At 37.4% G+C, this 24952-nt stretch overlaps 1 long non-coding RNA gene across 1 annotated transcript in view; it reads left to right on the top strand.

The window, feature by feature from the left end:
- The first annotated feature begins 3210 nt into the window (after positions 1-3210).
- The window catches only part of LOC122443368, a 331554-nt gene continuing 309812 nt past the window's right edge, over positions 3211-24952 (top strand). The window contains exon 1 of the long non-coding RNA XR_006269994.1: positions 3211-3285. This is a non-coding gene — a long non-coding RNA (uncharacterized LOC122443368). The remainder of the gene's footprint in view (positions 3286-24952) is intronic.

Below are 24952 nucleotides of genomic sequence, written 5' to 3'. Positions count from 1 at the left end.
GGATATTGTAGAGAAACACTGAATGTTCCTTCATAAGCCTCTCTTGACAATGATTCCACTTGCTAATTATTTTAAATCCTTTGATGGTGAGACAAAGGTTAATTAGAAGAGGATTAGAAAATATATTGTAATGTTGTCAGGGGAGTAGCTTCTGGAAATGTTGGAACCTCTGAGCTAGGCTTGAGATTTTGCAGCAGGCTCACACAATGCTGCAGGCAACTTGAGGTCAATAAAGGCTTTTAATTTTCTATGCCAAATTAATTTTGGTCTACTGTAAGTCATCTCAGGACCTGAAGGAGGTGGCAGGCAGATGACAGTTATTAAAGTGTGTGGTAGAAGAGAGACTGGAGAGGCCAAGGAAAGGCCTTAAAACTGACACACAGCCTTGGCTGCATTTAACAATAATGAACTACCCACATGATGTAATGTGCAGTTCCATTCAAAATAATGTAAAAACAAATTTTAAAAACTTATGAATTTATAAAGCAATTGTTGAGTATTGTGAAGAAATTTGCAAATTTTTTTCTAGGCCACAGGTTTGACTTGATGATGATTATGGCTTTTTGTTTTTATGAAGAAAAACAAACAAACAAACAAACCTACAGGTAACCTCAAAGCATGAAACAAGTTAAATCAATATAATTTTCCACTTGCTTGGCAGGAATTCCCACTAGCCTTAAGAAAGTTAACTATTATAGTAGGTTAATTTAAGGTCTTGTACTATTTCAGAAAGTCATCATAGTAAAGTGGAAAGGTTGATTGGGAATCAGGAGTCCTGTATTTTGGTTTCTACCATGTCACTAACTAGCTGTGTGACCTTGGGCAAATCACTTAACCTCTAAGGTCTCTGTTTTCTCATGTGTAAAATGAGGAGGTTGAACTACATGATCTCTAAGTGCTCAACTAAATCTGCAACTAAATCAAAATATAGAGAACATGATCAAAAAAACTCCTATAGAATTGCAGCACATAGAAACCAATGTTGAAGAAGAAAATAGGGAGTTAGGATGGATCCTTTACATTTATAGATCTCTTCTAATCTTTAATGTTCACTGCAAGCTGTTCCTAGTAATTTCTCCATAGGAAAAGGTTCTGAGAAAATAAAGCATTGTTCCTTCAGTATATTTTGAGTAGAATTAGAGAACACAGCAATACTCTACAAGTATTTCTTTTATGCACATCTGTCCTAACAGAGTGTATTGCTCTCATGTTGGTTTTGTATTTATTTCTGATATCTCATTGATAAAGTGCATATTCAAATAGAGAAAAGGGAGAACTATCAAAATGTGCTACCAACACTTGAGAACAATGTCTGTCTCTATTAGAACAAAGAAGTAATATTTGTACAGTTTATTCTTCCTCTGGGGACATATGTTGAAAATGCTTTTACCCTCACTGTTGATAAGCAAAGAGAGCAAATGGAGGTAATCTGCTAGCTTTTCTACTCAAGTAGGGTTCCCTAGTGGCTCAGAGGTAAAGAATCTACCTGCTATGCAGGATATGCAGGTTTGATCCCTGGGTCAGGAAGATCCCCTGGAGAAGGAAATTGAAAAGGATATGTAAAAGGATATATGTGAGCAGTACCTAAAAGAATAAATGTAAATAGCTAACAAATATATGTAGACATTTTGAAGCTCATTAGTAAAGCAAGAAACAAAAATTAAAATGTTAATAAGCCACCACTCCTTAATGATAAGATCTTTAAGAATTTTATAAGTGATAACACTCACTGTTGGCAAAGGTAGAAAAAAATGAAAAATCACTTGTATTGCTGACTGGCAAATAAAGTGATGTAAGATTTCTGTGACACACTTTGACAATAAACAGCAAAACCTTTGAAATGGCTCCACGCATCAATTCTCCTGGAAATTAACCTAACGGATTACTGCTGAAGTAAGCAAAAATAGTTTCCAGGATGTTTATTATAAACAAAAAGCAATGTAGGAAACAAGCTTTATGTGCCAAAATGAGGGTGACTTCTCTATTAAATACATGCTTTCACACTTCATATATTGTACACATATCCATATGGCACACATATATATTTATGTCTAAAAAATTAACATTTTAACTAATAGTTTAAAAAATTATTAAAACCATAATGATGTTCTTATAAAAATGAAAGGATATGTATAATGTAATCAATGAAAGAGTATAGGATTTTAAATAATTCATATCTTTTTTTTTAAATTAAATTCCAATATCTGGCAGAGTGCTTTCCACAAAGTGTGTAACATGTGTTGAATTAACCAGTGAATGCAATTTTGTAGCTTCTAAATGGATTCTCAGCCACTAATGTAGTGTGCTGCTCATATAACACTAGAGGTCATGATAGGCAAGTTTCTTTTTCTGTTTATACCTTTCTTAAATGATTGGGATTATGCCTTGAATCTGTATGTAGAGTGTTATTTTCAAAGTGACTTTGCATCTAATTTACTATATAATCTCTACTTTTATTCATGGAATATTGTATAGCTTTATCCTCATATATTTTTCTATACACTTTTAAAAAATATATTCTATGTTTAAGTTGAATATTGGGCTTCCCTTGTGGCTCAGCTTGTAAAGAATTTGCTGCAATGCAGGAGACCTGGGTTGGGAAGATCCCCTGGAGAAGGGATAGGCTAACCATTCCAGTATTCTGGCCTGGAGAATTCCATGGACTGTATAGTCCTTGGGGTCACAAAGAGTTGGACACGACTGAGCGACTTTCACTTTCACTTCTTTTCAAGTTGAATATTACTATAGTAATCAACACAGAAGTGATTAAATTATTAAAATTTAAAGGGACAACTTTATAATACTGCTCTGGAGTTCACCTTTCACCATCATAAAATAAAAACTAAATTTAAAGTAGCTCTGCTGCTGCTGCTGCTAAGTCACATCAGTTGTGTCCGACTCTGTGTGACCGCATAGATGGCAGCCCATCAGGCTCTGCCATCCCTGGGAAAGTAGCTCTACAAAATGGCAAAAAGCCTCTTAAGAAAATCAGATACCCCTTATTTCTCCTCATTAACAGCTTCTCTGCTTGGCTATCTTCAGAAAACCAAAACAACCATAGACAATAATTCCCCATGCTGAACAATCTCAATCTGGCAACTCCACATCTCTGAAGCGTGACGTGGTCACCTGCTCCTGGGGCTGGAATTAACTGCTGTGCTTGCTGTTTCATGCAGTTGTTTGTGTGTGACCAGGATGATCCTGCGAGGAGCCAGTTAATATGGGGAGAACTTCTCTATCTGAATCTTTAACTACGTTGCTCCTTCAGTTCCCTTGACAAAACAGGTAGGTGGGAAGGACAGAAATAAAATCTATAATGAGTAAATCAGTGAGCCAAGCTTTCTGTCTTCTAGGACTGCAGATTTTCAGTTTTCCTCAACTCAATGAGATGTCAGCCTTCTCTGTGGCCGGTAGATGTTGGCATGAGAGCAGGGTGAACAAGGGGCAAGACCTGTGAAGGTGAGTCACTGGCTGTGGGTAGCTAATGTTAAGAGGAGAGGAAGGTGAGTACATCAAGTCCTCAATGGATGTGTACAGAACTTTAGAGTAATATCAGAGAATAGTCAGTTTATCTTATGATTGCTCATTATCTTCCCTTTTTTTGGAGGGGACGGGTCTTATGCATTTTCTTCTCTGGCCTGTGGTTTATGGTCAGCCTGGTCATTAGTCTATCTGATGCCTAGAAAATTATTATGCCTAGAAATTATTATTTCTTCTTTTCAGGTCTTATAGTACTCATAGAGTTCTTTTTGATTGATTTTAAACTGTTGAGTGTTGCTGGTGAATGTCACGACATAGTGGCACATAGGTTCTCTGAAAACTTTGTCATCCAACCTCTATTGGGACTTTACGTTAATTAATTGTTTGACAACTCAGTTCCATTCATTATATTATTCATTAATTAAAGTAGTCCATCTGACATTCAGAGTGTGTGCCTGTAACATACCAGGCCCAAACTAACCATTTACAAAGAAAGCAATTCATGTAAATTGGCATATTAATTATCTTCCATTTCTTTTCCTTTATTATTCCACTTTCTTCACTGTCAAAAATTTCCCTTTTCTCTCCCTTTGTTCTCCCTTCTGCTTCTTCATTCTTGATGCACCGTGCTCTTTTGGCTCCTCTGGCCTCCACTCCTGTCCTCCTACCTCTGTGGTTGTTCTGCCTGTTTGATTGGCTCCTTTATTTCCTTTCACGTCATCATTGTGGACATTCTACATGACTTTTTTTTTTTTTTGACACGCAAATCTCTATTATGGGGGGGTGGTGGCAGTTGTGGGGGAGGGGCAGTAGGGGGGAGGGGGAGGGGCTTTCACGGCACAGCTTGTTCATTGACACTGCTTCCTGAGTCCTATGGCTTCATCACATCTGGACTGGAGAAAGGTTCGATGCACAGGGCCTCAAATGATTCATCTGCCCTGAAGACTAGCCTTGCAGTTACTGGGGCCTGAGGCTGTGCTGTCTGGCTGGTGAAGCCAGACTCACCCAATGTCTTACTGTTGTCCAGAAGATTGCCTTCCTTGTATAGCTGCTGCTCGTTAGGTCGTTACTTACTTTTTAGTTTTTTCCTCCAGATTCCTTCCCTCAGGGACGTTATTCACTTTCATCATCCAGTTATTACTTTTACATGGATTACTATACAATTTTCTCTTGAATCTATACTTCTTTGCATATATTTTATCCCATATCTCCACCTGACTTTCACTGTATCTAAACTCTGTGTAAGTGTGATCATTTACTTTCTCCATTCTTACAAATGACATGTCCAGTACATTGTTCTATATCTCAGCAACTCCTAAAATAATTAACCTCTATTAACTGTTTTCAAGAACTGTCAACTATAGGTGAATAATTGAGGTGGGTATTGGGACACAGATACATAATGCTGGTTTCTTCTCACTCTCAACTTCAACACAGTATTTATTAAAGTGCCAAAGCTTCACTGTCACATCTTGTATTTTATGTTTTCAGGTCAAGAAGAAAGCTCATCCACCTTCCTAAAATGCAACTATTAATGTTGACATTTCTCTTATTTCATAATCATGAATTAAAAGTATAAATACACAAATTTCCTTGAAAATAAATGATCCAAATAGATTCAAGTCAAATTGAATAGGTTAATGACATATATCAGACCAAGTTATTATGAAGGAGCTGTTAGATAGTTTGAAGGGTGGAGGATGCCAATGGACACAAAAGATGATGCCAAGAGGAGGCTGAGATTCTGGTATTTTAACTTCATATGTCAACTGTTCCAAATGCTGGTCCTTAATACTTTCATGTGTATGGATGGAGAGAAACTGTTTACAGAGATACTTAATATCCTCTATGGCTTCTGCTGCTAAGTCACTTCAGTTATCTCCAACTCTGTGCGACCCCATAGACGGCAGCCCACCAGTCTCCTCTGTCCACAGGATTCTCTAGGCAAGAATACTGGAGTGGGTTGCCATTTCCTTCTCCACTATGGCTTCTATAGGCATGTAATTTAGCAGAAGCTCTAAAGAAGATGAAATCCTGCAGACACACATATCTTGCATGACCAAGTGGCATAGGTTCTTTATGAAAACCTTACTTGGTATTGAGGCCAGTTTAGGTCTTTGTAATTATGAGATATTTTGTTGAAACTGGAGGCAATCAGGTCAGTGAACAATATCAAGAATGATAGAAAGTAGTTGTTCTATTTTTCATGAGAGTCACATACTTTCTTAGTTTTACTTTTCCTGTGGGCTCTCCCATATACCCAAGTCTCTGTGTTCAGCCTCAGTCTATAGCCTATCCTAAATCAGCCTCAACTCCAGACATACCTAGAGTATGTCTCACTCCAGGTAACAAATAATCTGTTTAAACCATGTTGCAGCTTACACACTATGATGATGTTATGTTGATTTTTGTATGTTTGAGTAACTGGATAACTATAGACTCTTCATGCATAATGAGAATGTAGCAGCATCAGTGATGCCAGTGTATATTGTCATCTCTGTAATCAGGGTTCCTTCACATTTTCTTAGTTTTCATGATTTCAGCTATAACACTGGGTATAAGAAAACAGTGGAGAAAAAAATATTAATCTGAGGGAAAACGATTTCAAGACTAGAATTCCACATTTATCCAAACTGTCGTAAAAGTGAAGGCATGTAAAACCTGCTTGAGATTCACCACTAGATGTCTGGAGTCAGTTCTGGTCATCTACCCCATCAGCTAAGAGAGCAGATCTCATTTCTGCCCACAGAAGGCCCTGAATCCTTTGCCACTGGCTAAATGGTTGATAGGGAGGGGCCATGAAGGGCAGTAGTACTTTTGTATTTGTTTAGTCGCTAAGTTGTGTCTGACTCCTTGCAACCACTTGGACTATGGCCACCAGGCTCTTCTGGCCATGAGATTTCCCAGGCAAGAATACTGGAATGGGTTGCCATTTCCTTCTCCAGGGGATCTTCCCGACCCAGGGAGCAAACCTGCGTCCCCTGCCTTGGCAGGTGGATTCTTTACCTCTGAGGCACCAGGGAAGCCCAGGGCATTAGTAGAGGGGTGAAGCACATGCCCTTCTGTGTCATATTTGCTTGATGTTAGGTGAGGAGTTTTCAGGGATGTGGTCAGGCAGTAGGGAGTGCAAGGTGATGAAAGTAGCAAACTGAGTTTCCAAATTAATTTCCTTGGAGTGAGCCTCTGATATGTGTCATCCCCGTAGCGAAATAATTCTTGCTGTCAACACTATCCCTAACCAGGTCCCGAATCCTGATACACAACAGGTATAACTTTTTATTATATTTACTCATGCTGGCAGTACTGTTGCTTTAGCTATTGAAACCAGAGTCTCAGAAACAACCATAATGGACAGCCCAGCCCTACAGTTAGTATAGGTATGACACCAACTCTGATATTTTTTTCCCACCTAGCTATTGTCAGGAAGTATTTCTTTGAAGTGCCAGGGAAGACGCTCCTTCCTTCCTCTGCTTCATCACCTAAGATCCCCCTTGCTAGGAGTGGCTGGCTTGCAACTGCAGTGTAGGGTGATGACTTTTGGACTTGCTCACAGATCCTCTCCTTTGGGAATTGATGTGCTTGCAGGATGACTAGGGGTAGGCAGGTGCAGGACTGGCAGTGATGCTCCTTTGAGACCTTATTGCAGAGTCCAGTCCTGGCCCCATTTTCTACCACCTCATTGTAAATTATTTTTCAGGGGCCCAACTGCCCTTTCAGTAATTTGATTTTGGCTGGGTTCCCTTAGTCCCCTTCTGTGATTGTGATTGTTTCCCAGATCTGTCCCTGTTCCTGGCTTTGCTGTAGAACCACGCAGCTGGCATTAGGGCCTGCCACAGTAAGGCTGTCTCTTGATTTTAACTAACTAAATGTTTGATTTTCTCCTAAATATTCTCTGTATTCTTTGAACCCACATATGACTTTAGTTAGTACTCATAAGTAAAAAAGAAAAGGACAAAAGTGAATTTTCCACCTTTTCTGTATTAACTTCTTTAGTGGGAATGGACAGAAGCTGGTAATATGGGCTATTTTTGCATTTGACTCCCTTTACATCTTCTAATGTTAACAAGTGCAAACTTTTAAATTCTGATGATCGAAAGGCAGGAGCCATCACTGACTCTTCAGCTTTCGAAGCTATCAGTCTAGTTTTCTGATTATTCACCAATTCACAAAAAAGACATAGAATTTTCATTGTAAAAGGAATCTTAGAAACCAGTTGGTAAAGTCAATTTAGATTAAAAATGAGAAGAGGAAGTGCATGTCCAGCAATTGATTATTGAAGGTCATGTTAGTTTATGAAATTAGGACTAGAATACAGGTCTCTGTATTCTGTGGTAAATCATTTATCCTTTTTTATCAACTTGAAAAATATATATTTTAATAATAATATTTAATATATGTCATATTGTTAGGTGGACTATTTCTGTTGTGGCCAAGACTCCTCTTGGCTTTTAGGCTATACTGTCAGTTTACTTCAATGGAAACTCAGAAAAGTTTTGCTGCAATACTTGACATGAAAATTTCCTTTTTTAAAAGGAGGAATATATTTTTCTGAATATAAATGGAACCACTAAGATATGTGTGTGTTTTTTAAATTTCTAAAATTAGTGGAAACTGCTTCCAAGTGCTTTAAGCATTCAGAGGGAATGCTAACAATGGAATGGGCAGAGTAGCTGCCAACATGTTGTGACTTAAACAGAATATAAATGTTTCTTACCGGAACACAAATATCTCCTATATTGACCAGCCATAAGTCATCAGTCACAACTTTAGGTGCTGCCCTCAGAAAGCCCTTGTTAAATACAGCTTATTATCTGGGAAGTATGCAGTATGTTCCATTATTCAATTCTTATTATCACCTAGCCTCACATTAGCATCAAAATGTCACCAAGAGACAGGGACACAAAGGGTCTATTTTATCATAGGAATATAAAAGTTGCAAAACACTGTCAATGTGGGATAGCTACAAGCAAGAGAGACCAATTAGAATGCTGCCTTGAGGAGCCTAAACACAGAAAGAGAAGCTGAGGCTGACAGAAAGGGCCTATCAAATCCAGCTGCTACCTAGAGGGGTGGGGTGGGGAGGGAAATGGAAAGGAGATTCAAAAGGGAGGGAATATATGTATACGTATGGCTGATTCATGTTGAGGTTTGACATAATACAGCCAAATTCTGTAAAGCAATTATTCTTCAATAAAAAATAAATAAATTTAAAAAATCCAACTGCTACACAGATTAGCTGAGGGCAAACTAGTTGAAGACAAGAGAACAATACCTTGAAAATAGACTCTGAAAAGGCAGCTATTTACTATCACAAAATTATGCAAAACATTCTTAAAGAAAATCTGAATGACAACAATCATTAAAGCCTGTCTCTAATGTGAGAGTGAAGCATTCTCTATCGAAATCTTGAGTTCCACAATGACTGTTAACAAAACACAAAAACAGATGTTTCACAGAGCTACTTCAACTCTTAAGTGCTAACAATTAAGTGGTAGTCAGACTTCTTAGCAGAATGCCAAATATCAGTCAAATGTGGGCCTTGCAGAGGAGAGTGGAAGGTACAGAAGGAGTGGGATAATTTTACTTCAAGGAGTACCACACTAGAATATTTGTATTCTAAAAATTGTAATAAAATTATCCCATTATTTCTCAAAGACCAGAAATAGCATGATTTTCCAAGGAGTTTTGGTATTACTATACACATATTTCAAGATCAGTGACTTTACTGCTAATCAGAGGAAAGTTTGACATATACTTCATTTTGGAATTAGACACATGTTTGTGTATTCAGTTCAGTTCAGTCGCTCAGTCATGTCCGACTCTTTGTGACCCCATAAACCACAGTACGCCAGGCCTCCCTGCCCATCACCAACCCCTGGAGTTCACCCAAACCCATGTCCTTTGGGTCGGTGATGCCATCCAACCATCTCATCCTCTATCATCCCCTTCTCTTCCTGCCCTCAATCTTTCCCAGCATCAGGGTCTTTACAAATGAGTCAACTCTTCGCATCAGGTGGCCAAAGATTTGGAGTTTCAGCTTCAGCATCAGTCCTTCCAATGAACACCCAGGACTGATCTCCTTTAGGATGGACTGCTTGGATCTCCTTGCAGTGCAAGGGGACTCTCAACCATCTTCTTCAACACCACACTTCATAAACATCAATTCTTCGGTGCTCAGCTTTCTTTATAGTCCAACTCTCACATCCATACATGACCATTGGAAAAACCATAGCATTGACTAGACAGACCTTTGTTGACAAAGTAATGTCTCTGCTTTTCAATACGCTGTCTAGGTTGGTCATAACTTTACTTCCAAGGAGTAAGTGTCTTTTAATTTCATGGCTGCAATGACCATCTGCAGTGATTTTGGAGCCCAGAAAAATAAAGTCTGACACTGTTTCCACTGTTTCCCCATCTATTTCCCATGCAGTGATGGGACCAGATGCCATGATCTTAGTTTTCTGAATGTTGAGCTTTAAGCCAACATTTTCACTCTCCTCTTTCACTTTTATCAAGAGGCCCTTTAGTTCTTCTTCACTTTCGGCCATAAGGGTGGTGTCATCTGCATATCTGAGGTTGTTGATATTTCTCCTGGCAATCTTGATTCCAGCTTGTGCTTCCTCCAGCCCCATGTACATCCCATGATGTACTCTGCATATAAGTTAAATAAGCAGGGTGACAACATACAGCCTTGACATACTCCTTTTCCTATTTGGGACCATCTGTTGTCCCATTTCCAGTTCTAACTGTTGTTTCCTGACCTGCATACAGGTTTCTCAAGAGGCCAATCAGGTGATCTGATATTCCCATCTCTTTCAGAATTTTCCACAGTTTATTGTGATCCACACCGTCAAAGGCTTTGGCATAGTCCATAAAGCAGAAATAGATGTTTTTCTGGAACTCTTTTGCTTTTTCAATGATCCATCGGATGTTGGCAATTTGATCTCTGATTCCTCTGCCTTTTCTAAAACCAACTTGAACATCTGGAAGTTCACAGTTCACGTATTGCTGAAGCCTGGCTTGGAGAATTTTAAGCATTACTTTACTAGCATTTATGTATTAGTAATTCCAAAAATGACATAATAAAAAATGATTGGTTACTTACTGTCTAACAAGCAATGCTACTGAACTTTACATTTTTCTACCAACCAAATATATTCCTTTGAGGTTTTATTCCCTGAAGATTATGCAATGAAAGTGATATTTTTGTCCTTACTAAAGAGGAAGATGCTGGGCACTCAATGTTAGGATGCTAGTTTATATGTAATGCATTAAAAATACATTTAGAGTCATAGAAGTATGAGGTGTAACAGACAGGGGAGAAAGTATATCAAATATATCAAGTATCTCAAAGTCTCCTCTTAAGATCAAACATGCTTTTTATTGTGTTTAACTTCGCTTGGGCTAGTGACTCCAAAGGAGGATATGTCGTTGGACAGAGCAGGAACACTCAGAAGCAACTTCACAACCCTGCAAGACTAGTAACTTTTCTCTTTTCTAACAAATGTCAAAATACAGCTATTTACCAAGTGAAAGGTAAAACTCCCTTTACACCAGACCCATAAATAATTTCCCCTTCTTTACTTATGTTTCCCACATCCCAAAGGAAAAGTTTTATGTCACAGGAGACCTCAACCGAGTGCTTTCCCTTGAGGATGACACTTACTCATTCCTCTGTGTCCTCTAAGAAAAGAAGAGCAAACCAATTTTGCTATTCTCCAAAGCTATTTATTTTATACACTGTAAATTATTCATTTATTTTAATATAGACTTACTTTTTTTTCTAAAATTTAAGACATCTTAAACTGCAAATTCTTTTTATTTTTTCACTGAAAAGGCCAGTTATTTATTGAGATATTCCAGTCTCCCCTACTTTCTGCAGAGGGATTAGCAGAAATGTGCAAAGTTATGTGCAGCGCATTATCAAATCAAATTGATCTGAACCTAAGAATAGAGAAAGAATTTTATGTAGGATGCAATTTGGAGCATGCAGTTAAATAGCAGTCTCATCAGGATGGTCTTCCTGAAGCCATTGTGCTGATCAGCCGCAATGGAAAATCCTATCTAAGTGGTATTCAAAGGATTAACATATTCCAATATTAGCACATTTTGACTCTTCCTCCATCTGTTGCCACAGTTCAAGGGCATGGGCACTTTTCTATTTCCATATATTTTTTCCCTAAATTCTCTCTTTAGTCAATTCTGAAGTTTCAAGCTTTCACTGATAATTGCAGTCAGAAATGTGGTTTTTGCACAAACTTACTAAGAAAATGCCAAGTGTATTAAGCAATAAAAGAGAATTACATTTCATCAGTCAATTACTTGAATATACATAATGTTCATTGCTTTTTAAACATCAAGTTCTTTTTATAATGGGTTTTCTTGACCACCATAAACAATCAATTGAAAATGGAGCTCAAATTACAAGGTTACTATTGTCATCAGATTAATTTCTTATATACTACTGCAAATGTGCAGGAATGGAGTTTAATTCATTTGTATTCCTTAATTTGAAGGATGTAAATGTAATTATGTTGATACAAATGAGACTACTGCTGTTCAGTTGCCCAGTCATGTCCAACTCTTTGCAACCCCGTGGACTGCAGTATGCCAGCACGCCCCCCTCCCTGCCCCTGCCCACCCACCTACATCCGTCACCATCTTCCAGAGTTTGCCCAAGTTTATTTTCACTGAATCGGTGATACCATCCAGCCATCTCATCCTGGGATGCCCTCTTCTCCTTCTGCCCTCAATCTTTCTCAGTTTCAGGGACTTTTTCATTGAGTCATTTGTTCAACATCTCTTGAACAAAATACTAGAGCTTCACCTTCAGTATCAGTCCTTGGGGTGAATAATCAGGGTTGATCTCCCTTATATCCCCTCATAGTACAGTTTTTCTATATTTTTAACATATAAAATGTTTTTAACTCGGTAAGTTCAGAGAATTTTTAAAAAATAAAAGAACAACCACACCTTGATTGAAAATAATTGAAAAATCGGTACCATTGCACAATTAATGAAGAAAATGAAATGACAAATGAAATGAATTAGTTCATACTGATGAACAGTGATCACTAGGCAGAAGAAGGTAGGGAAAAAGAAGTCGGATGAAGAAGAAAGGAAGGAAGGGAGGGAGGAAGGAAAGAAGGAAACAAGAGAAAAGATACGATGACACTAGAGAGGGAAATGTAACGAAGTACTAATAAGCTAATTGGGGACAGGATTATAATTATTTATTGTGTGTGCATGTGTACTCAGTTGTGTCCCCCTCTTTGCAACTCCATGGACTGTAGCCCATGAAGCTACCCTGTCCATGGAATTTTCCAGGCAGGAATACTGGAGTGGGCTGCCATTTCCTCACTCAAAAAGACTTGATCAAGATACTTAATGAGAAACTGAGAAGGAAAATATGTAGAGTTAACTATTAATTGGCTATAATAATTTTAAATTTCTAGAGGTGAAGTTCTAGGCCTACCTTATCTTTAAAATGCTTAGAGTTTGGTTCCTATGTGCAGTAAATATGTTGGGATGAAAAAAATAACAAAGTTATATGACACCAATGGCAAATAGATGGGGAAATAGTGGAAACAGTGGCTGACTTTATTTTTCTGGGCTCCAAAATCACCACAGATCGTGATTGCAGCCATGAAATTAAAAGATGCTTACTCCTCGGAAGGAAAGTTATGACCAACCTAGACAGCATATTAAAAAGCAGAGACATTACTTTGCCAACAAATGTCCGTCTAGTCAAGGCTATGGTTTTTCCAATGGTCATGTATGGATGTGAGAGTTGGACCATAAAGAAAGCTGAGCACAGAAGAATTGATGCTTTTGAACTGTGGTGTTGGAGGAGACCCTTGAGAGTCCCTTGGCCTGCAAGGAGATCCAAGCAGTCCATCCTAAAGGAGATCAGTCCTGGGTGTTCATTGGAAGGACTGATGTTGAAGTTGAAACTCCAATACTTTGGCCACCTGATGTGAAGAGCTTACTCATTTGAAAAGACCCTGATGCTGGGAAAGATTGAGGGCAGGAGAAGGGGACGACAGAGGATGAGATGGTTGGATGGCATCACCAACTCGATGGACATGGGTTTGGGTGAACTCTGGGAGTTGGTGATGGACAGGGAGGCCTGGTGTACTGTGGTTCATGGGGTTGCAAAGAATCGGACACGACTGAGCAACTGAACTGAATGCATTTATATGGGGAAAATCTAAAAGCAATGGCTATTAATACTGATAAGCTGATTCTAGCTTAGTTTAAAGAATTTTTATTCTTGTCCAAAGGTAAAAGAATCTACCCTAAGAGTAATGTTTCTCATTCTAAGTTGAACAATAGGTATGAAAAATACAGTGGGTGAGTAATGAATACCCAGATGTATTAAAACTTTGAGGTTATGATTCTGTCAAAACATGTAATAAGATAAATTTTATAAATAATATGGCAATAAAATTGCATCTGGAGTTTTAAATGCAATATTTTAAAATATGGGTTTAAATATTTCTCTATAATTAGTTTTTTTTAACTAGAGTAGTACAAATTGATACAATGATTTTAGCATAATCAATGCACTTTTTGATGGTCGAGTCCATGTATCGGTTAATATCTTTTACCTTCATTTAACAAATCACAGAAATGCATTTTAAGGAGATATTATTTGCCATTTAAAATAACATTTGGGGCTTCCTGGGTGGACTAGCAGTAAAGAATCCACCTCCCAATGCTGCAGATGCCAGAGATGTGGGTTCAGTCCCTGGGTTGGGAAGATTCCCTGGAGAAGGAAATGGCAACCCACTTCAGTATTCTTGCCTGGAAAAATCCCATGGACAGAGTAGCCTGGTGGGCTACAGTTCATGGGGTTGCAGAGTTGGGCATGACTGAGCACTTGTCAGCAGTATTTATATATATATATATATATAGATAAAAATTCAAAGTTAGATATAATAATAGCTATATTGTTGAAATGAACTTTAAATGTTATCTTATGTTAATTTGTTTCTGTATTTTGGGCAACACTAAGTTTCTCAAAATAGAAATTCTTTCTTCAGCATGGCACCAATGCATGCAATATTACACTGTATATGCTTTGGATTCTTGCATTGTAAACAGTGAAAATAATTTTTCTTGTATCCTGTAGAAAAGAAAATTCCATTTGTCATCCAAGGCATCATATTTTCAGAAATATCTTTTTTCATTACTAGGCTTCATAAAGGTCATCCTCAGGCTAAGCTGCAATTTTGGGCCTTAATGTCTGTCTTCTGCCATTATAGGTTTTATAAAATTTCCATAGTATGAAATTCTCAGAGAATCTTGCAATACTTATTGGGTCATGTCTCTAACTAAAATTTAAAGTAAGATAAATTGTTCACTTGCACCCAATTATTTTTGTAACTGCAAAAATATGTGAAGTATAAGAATTCATTAGAAGATAATCGATTGTCATTCATGAGTCCAAGAGTTTAGGTAATCTATTCACTTGAAAACACAGCAGAAAACAAATATGAAAAAAAATCAAACACATTAGACTCCACCTAAGAATAATAAGGGTAAACATAAGAGATACTTTGAAAAATCAAAGATACATACACAGAGTGACAAAAATGTTAAGGCAACTAATTTCCTCTAAAAATCAGTAAATACGTCCTTCACAAATTCTTGATTATTTCAATTTGATGTTCAAAAATGCTTTGTACCATGCTGTTGCCTTCTGTTTCTGATGTTCAGTGTTTCATGAAAGTTCAAAAATTTAGTTTTGGCAGCAAAATGATCGCAACAAGGAGAGGCAAGACCTCAAAGGCTTTTCATGGGTAAACCAAAATAATTGCTCCACTATTTCAAGAAAAGTACTTAAATGTTACAAAAGAAAGTTTTAGTGTTCTGTTGCTAAATTCTTCATTGCATCCCTGTTGCTTCCATTAGACATTGCTGTGATAGAAGCCTTTACTATTAAACAAATCTCCATGCAGAACTGTGCTCAAAAAGCAAATTAGGAAGCTTTACAATTTATTTGATTAGGAGGGGGGAATAAAATGATTTTAAAAGACTCAGATTTTTACCTCCCAAAGAAACCATAAAGCAACCTAATAACATCTTCCTAGAATAAGGAAAGGCCATTGTCACTTTATAAATCAAATCCTTTATAGCTTTATTTTATAGCCAAAATTTTCAGTTTAGCTTCTTATTTTTACTTCTTATTTGATGCGTTCACTTAATTTTTCCTCTCTGGCCATTTTTGACATCTATGTATTCACTGATTTAAGGGAAAGGAAGGATTAGCCACAGCATCAGCTTCCTAAGTAGTGGGCTCTTTAATTTTTAGGATACATGAAGCATCTATGGAGAATAGGACTGAGCCACAGTGGAGGGAGGGCTTATGGGCTGAATTTTGCCCCTGTCCCAGCTACTTCATATGTTGAAATTGAAGGTATTTGGAGATAGGATATTTAAAGAAGTAATTAATGTTCAATAAAGTCATTGCAATGGGAGAAAAGGGGAGATTAGACATAGGGGGAAGGCCATGCAAAGACACAGGGAGAAGATAGCCATCTATAAACCAAAGAGAACTTCTGTTTAAGCTACCTTATCTGTGGTGTTTTGTTAGGGAAATCCTAGTAAACAATAATAGCCTTTTGGAGCTAAACTGTACAGGTAGAATTACTTTTTTTTAGAAAGGTAGTTTACAGTTTAAATAAACTGGTGTAATCACACACAATAAGAACACAGTTGGCAAACCTAGGTGTAAAATAGGAAAAAACAAAACAAAACACAGAGACCTCTAGAAAAAGGAGTATTTAGGCAGGCAGATGTCTTTATACATGAAATCCTCTAAAAGGGATTCAATATTATCCTTCAGCCTGACATTGTTTCTGCTCTTCCATTTACTAGGCTTAAAAAAAATGTTAAGCCTCATCAATAAAAGTCTTGGGGAAATGGTACTATTCTTGTTGACACCAAGGACACAGGAGAGCCAAACAATAATACTGTTAAGGATCACTCAGTCTCTTGGTTCACTCCTCATCTCCAATCATAAATCTGCATTCACTAAACATGGAGCCTTTGCTGCCTGCACAGCGGACTATCAATGAAGCACTATATAATATTAATCATGTACTAATTAGAAATTAAGTTAGGCTGATAGGACTTCATTTTTATAGTTCCTTAGGTACATGTTATATATCCTCCAAATTTATCAGGATCTCATTTACTCTTTAGATTCAAATAACAGGAAGGGGCAATAACAAAATAAAAATAGTCTTCTCTCCCGAGACTACTGAAGATAGTAATTAAAAGTTAACTGACATAGATATGCTTTGTAACCATGATATCATTTGTATGTATCATCTAAATTATATGGTTATTAATTTTTAACCACCAAGCATATAGTCTCCAGTACCACATGAAATGTATTCTTTTATTTTAGTTTATTTATTTTTTGTGGTAAGAATACTTGACAGGAGGTCTGCCTTCTTAACAAACTTTAGATGCAGAACATGGTATTGTCAATTATAAACTTGGGGTTGTGCAGTAGACCCCTAGAATTTATTCATCTTGCATCAGTAAAACTTTATATCTGTTAAACAGCAGCTCCTCGTTTCCTTTTCCCCCAGTCCTTGGCAATCACCATTTTATTCTCTGTCTCTACGAGTCTAAATATTTTATATCTCATATACAGTATCTGTTCTCCTGTGACTGGCTTACTTCACTTAGCATAATGTCCTCAAGATTCATCCATATTGTTGCATGTGGCAGGATCACATTTTCTTTATGTTTTCATGTATTAATGAGTATCAGACTTTTAGACTGCTTCCATATCGTGGCTATTGTGACTTACTGATTTCTCAAAAATTAAGACTTAGTACTTTGTAATGGTGTCAATCAGTTTTGAGAGAGCAATAATTTTTGCTTAAAACATTCAAGTATTTACACAGCACAGTATACACTGCTAACTTAAATATTAATATGTAGACTGCTCTAGCCACTCCAGTATTCTTGCCTGGAGAATCCCATGGACAGAGGAGCCTGGTGGGCTCAGTCCATGGGGTTGTGAAGAGTCAGACATGACTGAGCCACTAACACTTTCACTGCACTTTAGAGGCAGGCTGCATAAGTTCAGAGCCTGACTTTGCCACTTAGAGTTGGGCAAGATACTAAATCTTTCTATGTCTCAAATGTCCATCTGTAAATGTGGCTGGTAACAGTCCCTATCATAGGAATGTTGGGAGAATTAAGTTGTCAAAAAGCATTTAGAAAAGTGGCTTATGTAAGTACTTAGTATTATTACTTTATTGATATTATTATTAATTCACAGATCCATTTCCTGTTTTTCTAGACTGAAAAATGCATCACTTAAAAAGTAAAGATATAATACCTAAAATAAAAATCCAGATTCATTTCCCACCAATAAAACTTTGCAAATATAAATGTTGATAAGAAACCTTACCATAGACATTTTAACTGAGATGATTAAAAGCAGAGTTAATTTCAGATTGAAGTGAGTTAAAGGCCCATTCTTACTTCTCATTTTCTGTGTGACCTTTAGCAGTTACAGAAATTTTCTGAGCCTACATTTTCTTACTTAAAGATAAAATTATGATGTACATGTCATAGGATTGCTAAAGAATTAAGTAAATTAACATTTGTAATAATTTACTCATGTCATGCCTAGAACATAGTAAAACCTCAATACATTTTGGTTTTCATGGTTTTACTATTATTATTTTTTAATTATCAATTGCCAAAATACCACAAAACTTGATGGCTCAAAACAATGATTCATTTTTATCTCTCATGGTTCTGCGTGTTGACTGAGCTCACTGGGGGCAGTTCCCACATAGAGTCCTTCATGTCCTTCTAATCAGTTGGCAGCTGGGCTGGAATTATCTGAAGGCTGGCCTGGTATGGACATCTAGTATGATTTCTTCTAGATTTACACATATGTTGTACCTCATCTACAGTAACAAGAATAGCCTGTAGTAGCCAGTCATCTCTCACTCCACTTGACCTTTCCACTGGGCAGCTTGATCTTTTTGCAATGTGACAGTCTCAAGTACACGGACTTCTCAAGTGGAGGCCGGTTTCCCTTGAAATAAGAAGCCTGAGGCCAGAGTAAGCTATAATATTTTAAACCAGCTATTCAGGATATACAGCATGATGTGGATCCCGTTCTCTGATACAAATGAGTCATAGAACCATCCTAGATCCATGGGGAGGAAATTATACAAAAGTGTGAAAACTAGGAGGTGAGATTCATGAGGTGTGGGTAATCTTAGAAGTAAAGCTACAACTTGATTATCTATACAATCACTGTTACTATCATCAATAAGGTCCTCACTATCTTCATCTATTCTTGATTTAACTATAGCTTGTTTTATTTTTTTGATAAAAATGTAAGAGAAAGTGTTAGCACTCTTAAACTATCAATAACTTTCAGCCAAAAATCTGAATTCTGAGACCTATTCTAAGGGAATAATCTGAAAGAATGAAAAATAATTTCTTTCTGAAGTTACTTATTTTTCAGATAGATAGAGTTGAAAAAATGAGAATGACTTCACTAAAAATAATTAAGTAAATTAAGATATTTATCAAAGAAAAATGTTACCAGTTAGAAATGATATTTTACAGGGTATTTTACATAGTATATGCTTAGTATTATATGTGCACTATATATATATTTAGAACCAATAAAGAAACATAAGCATTGAGGCATACTGGAAGAAAATAATCAATGTATCAATACTGGTAAGTTATTTAGTAGAACTTCCAACTCTTTTTGTTGTTGTTCATTCACCAGTCATGTCCAACCCTTTGCAACATCGTGAACTGCAGCATGCTAGGCCTCCCAGTCCACCACCATATCTTGGAATTTGCCCATATTCATGCCTATTGAATTGGTGTTGCCATCTAACCATCTCATCCTCTGTTGCCTTCTTCATCTTCTGCCTTTGATCATTCCCAGCATTAGGGTCTTTTCCAATGAGTTGGCTATTAGCATCAGATATCCAAAATACTGGTGCTTCAGCTTCAGCATCAACCAGTCCTTCCAATGAGTATTCAGCATTGATTTCCTTTAGGATTGACTGGCTTGATCTCCTTGCTGTACAAGGGATTCTCAAGAGTTTCCCCCAGTACCACAGTTTGAAAGCATCAATTCTTCAGTGCTCTGCTTTCTTTATGGTCCTACCCTTACATCCATACATGACTACTGGAAAGATCATAGCCTTGACTATACAGACCTTTGTTGGCAAAGTGATGTCTTTTCTTTTTAATACACTGTCTAGGTTTGTTATAGCTTTCCTTCCAAGAAGCAGTCAGCTTCTAATTTCATGACTGCACTCACAATCCATAGTGATTATAGAGCCCGAGAAGAGGAAATCTGTCATTGCTTCCACATTTTCCCCTTCTATTTGCCTTGAAGTGATGGGACCTGATACCATGATCTTAGATTTTTTAATATTGACTTTTAAGTCAGCTTTTTCTCTCTCTTCTTTCACCTTCAAGAGGCTCTTTAGTTCTTCTTTGCTTTCTGCCATTAGAGTCATATCATCTGCATATCTGAAGTTGCTGATATTTCTCCCAGCAACCTTGATTCCAATGTGTAATTCGTTCAGCCCAGCATTTCGCATGGTGCGCTCTGCATATAAGTTAAAAAAACAAGGTGACAATAAATAACCTTCTTGTACTTCTTTCTCGATTTTTAACCAGTCAGTTGTTCCACATAAGGTTCTCATTGTTGTTTCCTAACCCACATACAGGTTTCTCAGGAGACAGGTAAGATGGTATGGTATTCCATCTCTTTTGACTCATAAAGAGTCAAAGGATTTAGTGTAGTCAATTTAACGGAAGTAGATGTCTTTCTGGAATTCTTTGCTTTCTCTATGATTCAGTGAATGTTGGCAATTTGATCTCTGGTTTCTCTGCCTTTTCTAAACCCAGCTTGTATATCTGGAAGTTCTTGATTCAATTGCTGCTGAAGCCTATCTTGCAGAATTCTAAGCATAACCCCACTGGCATGGGAAGTGAGTGCAACTGTCAGGTTGTTTGAGATTCTTTACTACTGCCCTTCTTGGTAATTGGGAAGAAGATTGACCTTTTCCAGTCCTGTGGCCATTTCTGGGTTTTCCAAATTTGTGGGCATATTGAGTACAGCACTTTAATAGCATCATCTTTTAGGATTTTAAATAACTTTGCTGGAATTGCATCACCTCCACTAGCTTTATTGACAGTAGCACTTCCTAAGGCCCACTTGACTTCACACTCTAGATGTCTGGCTCTAGGTGAGTGATCATACCACCATCGTTATCCAGGTCATTAAGACCTTTTACGGTCCATCTGTGTATACTTTCCATCTCTTCCTGAGCTCTTCTGTTTCTATTAGGTCTTTACCATTTTTTTTTTTCTTTTTCCCAACTCCTAGTTCCATCTTATTTGGGGGCCAAGTTATCTGTCCCTTCATATCTTACTAGACAATCATTCAGAACTCTTCCTACACTACTTCCATCCCATACTCAGTAATTCAGTTCTACTAGATTTTTGGATGCAGCTTATTAGCTTAATCTCAGTAGCAGAGATCTTTGGTGCCCATTTCTAATTTTACCTGTAGATGCCATAGACAGTTTTGTGAGAATTCATTTGGCACTACAGATGAACTATCAATACATCAGCCATTAGAGGTTTTTCTTTATGTTTTAAGATTTTTTCTAGTCCATGGGTACCATCTTTAACCCAGATATAAGCAACCTACCAAGTGAGGGGGACTAAACATTTTTGAAGAACTCTCAATCACTGGAGTCACTGGGAGGCATTCAGTTCTTTCCTAAGAAGGTCATAACAGAATTAAACTCCTATTTCTCACAGAAATTATTTAATCGCTGCATTTTAATATCATCTCTCTCATTCCAGCACCTTGCTTCTGCATGTTGGGCCACTTTCTAAGTAATATACCTCCTCAAAATTCCTTATTTGAATCTGTTCCTTGAGGATACCAATGTATGACTTGGTCCCATGCTTTTGGTGTACTATTCTCTCTGCTAAACTTGAAGATTCATCACTACAATGCAACCTTCTCCCTACCTTCCTGGGAATGTTGATTTATCCTTAAGAACCCAGCCCCAAATACACTTTTCCAGTGAGGCTTCTCCTAATAACAGGAAGGCTCTATATTCCACTCCTTTGTGCTAGCACATAAACATCTCCATTAAGATTCACTGTAAGTGAATTCATAAGATTCACTATGCTGCATTATAATTGCTTCCTTCCATATTTGAATATTCTAGCAGACTGTGAGTTTTTGAGGGCAGTGAGTTTAGTTGCACTCATGTTGGTATTTTAGCACTACGTAGTTGGTATATAATTAAGTACTCAATAGCATCATTTGGATAGATGACTAAATTGATAACCAAAGCATAATAATAGAGAATTAAATCTTCTTTCATGCCATGTTGATGAGGATGGTTAATAACCATATTACTTTCCTGTCTTTATAGTGTCAGTGATTCTTTCTGTGTCTTCTAATCTTTGTGTGATAGCATCATTCATAAAAATTCCTTAAAAATTATCAAAGCTATATGATTTTAAAAGAACTATACATTTGTGTGGCACACTTTAAAATGACCCATCAGTGAATAACACTCTTTTAAAATTTCCTTCCCTTGAATGTGAGCAGAATCCTTAAATTATTTCTTAACCAAAAAGGCAAGGGTGATGTGATACCACTCCTTTGATTAGATTATATTATGTATCAAAGGTGATGGGATGTCATGACCAGGGTTATATTACATTACATAAGATACCTTAGGAGCTAGAGAATTCTTTCTGAGGACACAAAGAGCCATTTTATGAACTATATATGGAGAAAGCCACATGGCATGGAATTATGGATGACTTCTAGGATCTGACTTCCAGTAAACAACCTGTAAGAATTGGGGACCTTTATATATACAGCCATGAGGAATTGTATTCTGCCAACAATCCGAATGAGCATGGAAATGAGTTCAATCAGATAAGAATGAAACCATCAGATGAGAATGTGGCCAGCTGACACCTTGACACAGCTGTAGGAGATCCTGAACAGAGGATTGTACTAACTTTTCCTGGGCACTTGACCCATGGACATTTTTAGATAGTAAAAAAATGTTGTTTTCAGTCATTAAGTAATTTGTTATGCCTCGATAGAATACTAATAACATACAGTTTAGAAATTAGAATTTAGAATTAAAATCTCATGCTAAAGATGTATTCTTTAGCTGTACTCATGACCCAAGATTGGTTTATCAAAGCATTAAACATTGAAGACTTAGTGAAGTTACAACTCAACTAGTAGAATTTTGTCAGGTAGAGATGCAAATAAATTCTATCCAGTAGAACAAATAATAACAAAAGTTACACTTTGTGGTTCCATTTGCCATAACAGTTACATTTAATCCAGCTATCTTATCCAACATTTCTTTATTAAAGTGTGTATCTATACTTCTACTATCTCTACTTCTTAGCTTACTTACTTTCCAACTATCTATCTATACATGACTCTTTCCAGTTTTAATATCTCTGGTTCCATCATTAACACATTAAAATATGTAAAGCACTCTCATTTTATATCTACATAGAAGTCTTGTTATTGAGTCTTGTGAAAATTAGAGTTTAGCACTGCTGTAGGTCATCCACTGAAATATCCAAGTGGCCCCACCTGTTGGGGGCAAGTAAACTGTTTTGCTGGAGAAGTGTATGCACTTAAACACCTTTTAAGCTTGAGCACCTTTTTTCTTTTTTTGGCTTATGGTAATTTTGCTATCTCTGGGCATCTCTAAGTTTGTTTGTTTGTTTTTTAATTAATATTATAGGATTTTTGGTTTCTGTTTGTTTATGACCAGGCAGATTGAAAAGTTATTTTCCACTGTGGGAACTATGGGTGGAAGCTTAGTATTGTAGTTGACCGTCAGTGACTCTGTCAGATAATGGAGAGCAATCTTTTGTCAACGAAAGATGACAGGTACGTCTGTATTTATTTTGCTTTGTGTATTTTTTTTTGTCAAGAATTAAGAATTTTGTGCCTACTGGCATGGAGAGTAGTTCTTTTCCTTCTTTCTTTTTTTCTTTAAGTTGTATCATTTTATTTATTTATTTTTAAATTAGGGTATAGGGATTCCTAGGTAACACTAGCAGTAAAGAGCCCACCTGTCAATGCAGGAGACATAAGAGATTTAGGTTTGATCCCTGGGTCAGGAAGATCCACTGGAGGAGGGCACGGCAACCCACTCCAGCATTCTTGCCTGGAGAATCCTATGGACAGAGGAGCCTGGCAGGCTACAGTCCATGGGGTTGCAAAGAGTCAGACACGACTGAAGCGTCTTAGCATGCACATATAGTTGCTTTACAATGTTGTATGTGTTTCTGCTGTACAATGAAGTGTCAGATGTCTGTTTACACACACCCCCTCTCTGGTGGGCCTCCCTCCTACCCCTCAATCCCATCCTTCTAGGTCGTCATAGAGCAGCAAGCTGAGCTCCCTGTGCTATACAGAAAGTTCCCATCAGCTATCAGTTTTACACATGGTACTGTATATATGTCAATACCAATTTAACAGCTCACTCCCCTACACCATATCAATTACATCTGCATCTCTGCTCCTCCCCTGCCAGAGTCTGTCATACAGAGTGAAGGAAGTCAGGAGAGCAGTTCTTTAAGGTCATGACTAGATATCTTTTATCTGTGGCTGAAGTTGCAATTCTAAAGCTATAAACTTTCTCCATGTCTCAGGTCTGTCACTGAGGAAAGTCTTTACCTTTTTTTGGACAAGTGTGAAATATTTTACTATATCTGGAGTATATTAATAAATTAGTTTATATTAATAAATTAGTTTATGCAATTAGTTCAGTTCAGTTGCTCAGTCGTGTCCAACTCTTTGCCACCCCATGGACCACAGCATGTCAGGCCTCCCTGTCCATCACCAACTCCCAGAGTCCACCCAAACATATGTCCCTTGAGTCGGTGATACCATCCAACCATCTCATCCTCTGTCGTCCCCTTCTCCTTCTGCCTCAATCTTTCCCAGCATCAGGGTCTTGTCAAATGGGTCAGGTCTTCACATCAGGTGGCCAAAGTATTGGAGTTTCAGCTTCAACATCAGTCCTTCCAAGGAACACCCAGGACTGATCTCCTTTAGGATGGACTGCTTGGATCTCCTTGCAAGCCAAGGGACTTTCAAGAGTCTCCTCCAACACCACAGTTCAAAAGCATCAATTCTTCTGTGCTCAGCTTTCTTTATGGTCCAACTCTCACATCCATACATGACTACTGGAAAAAGCATAGCCTTGACTAGATGGACCTTTGTTGACAAAATAATGTCTCTGTTTTTTAATATGCTGTCTAGTTGGTCATAACTTACAAGGAGTAAGCATCTTTTAATTTCATGGCTGCAATCACCATCTGCAGTGATTTTGGAGCCCAGAACAATAAAGTTAGCCACTGTTTCCACTGTTTC

The sequence above is a fragment of the Cervus canadensis genome, chromosome 6, assembly GCF_019320065.1.
Source record: "Cervus canadensis isolate Bull #8, Minnesota chromosome 6, ASM1932006v1, whole genome shotgun sequence".
Lineage (NCBI taxonomy): Eukaryota > Metazoa > Chordata > Mammalia > Artiodactyla > Cervidae > Cervus > Cervus canadensis.
This window is presented reverse-complemented; position numbering and strand designations above follow the sequence as displayed.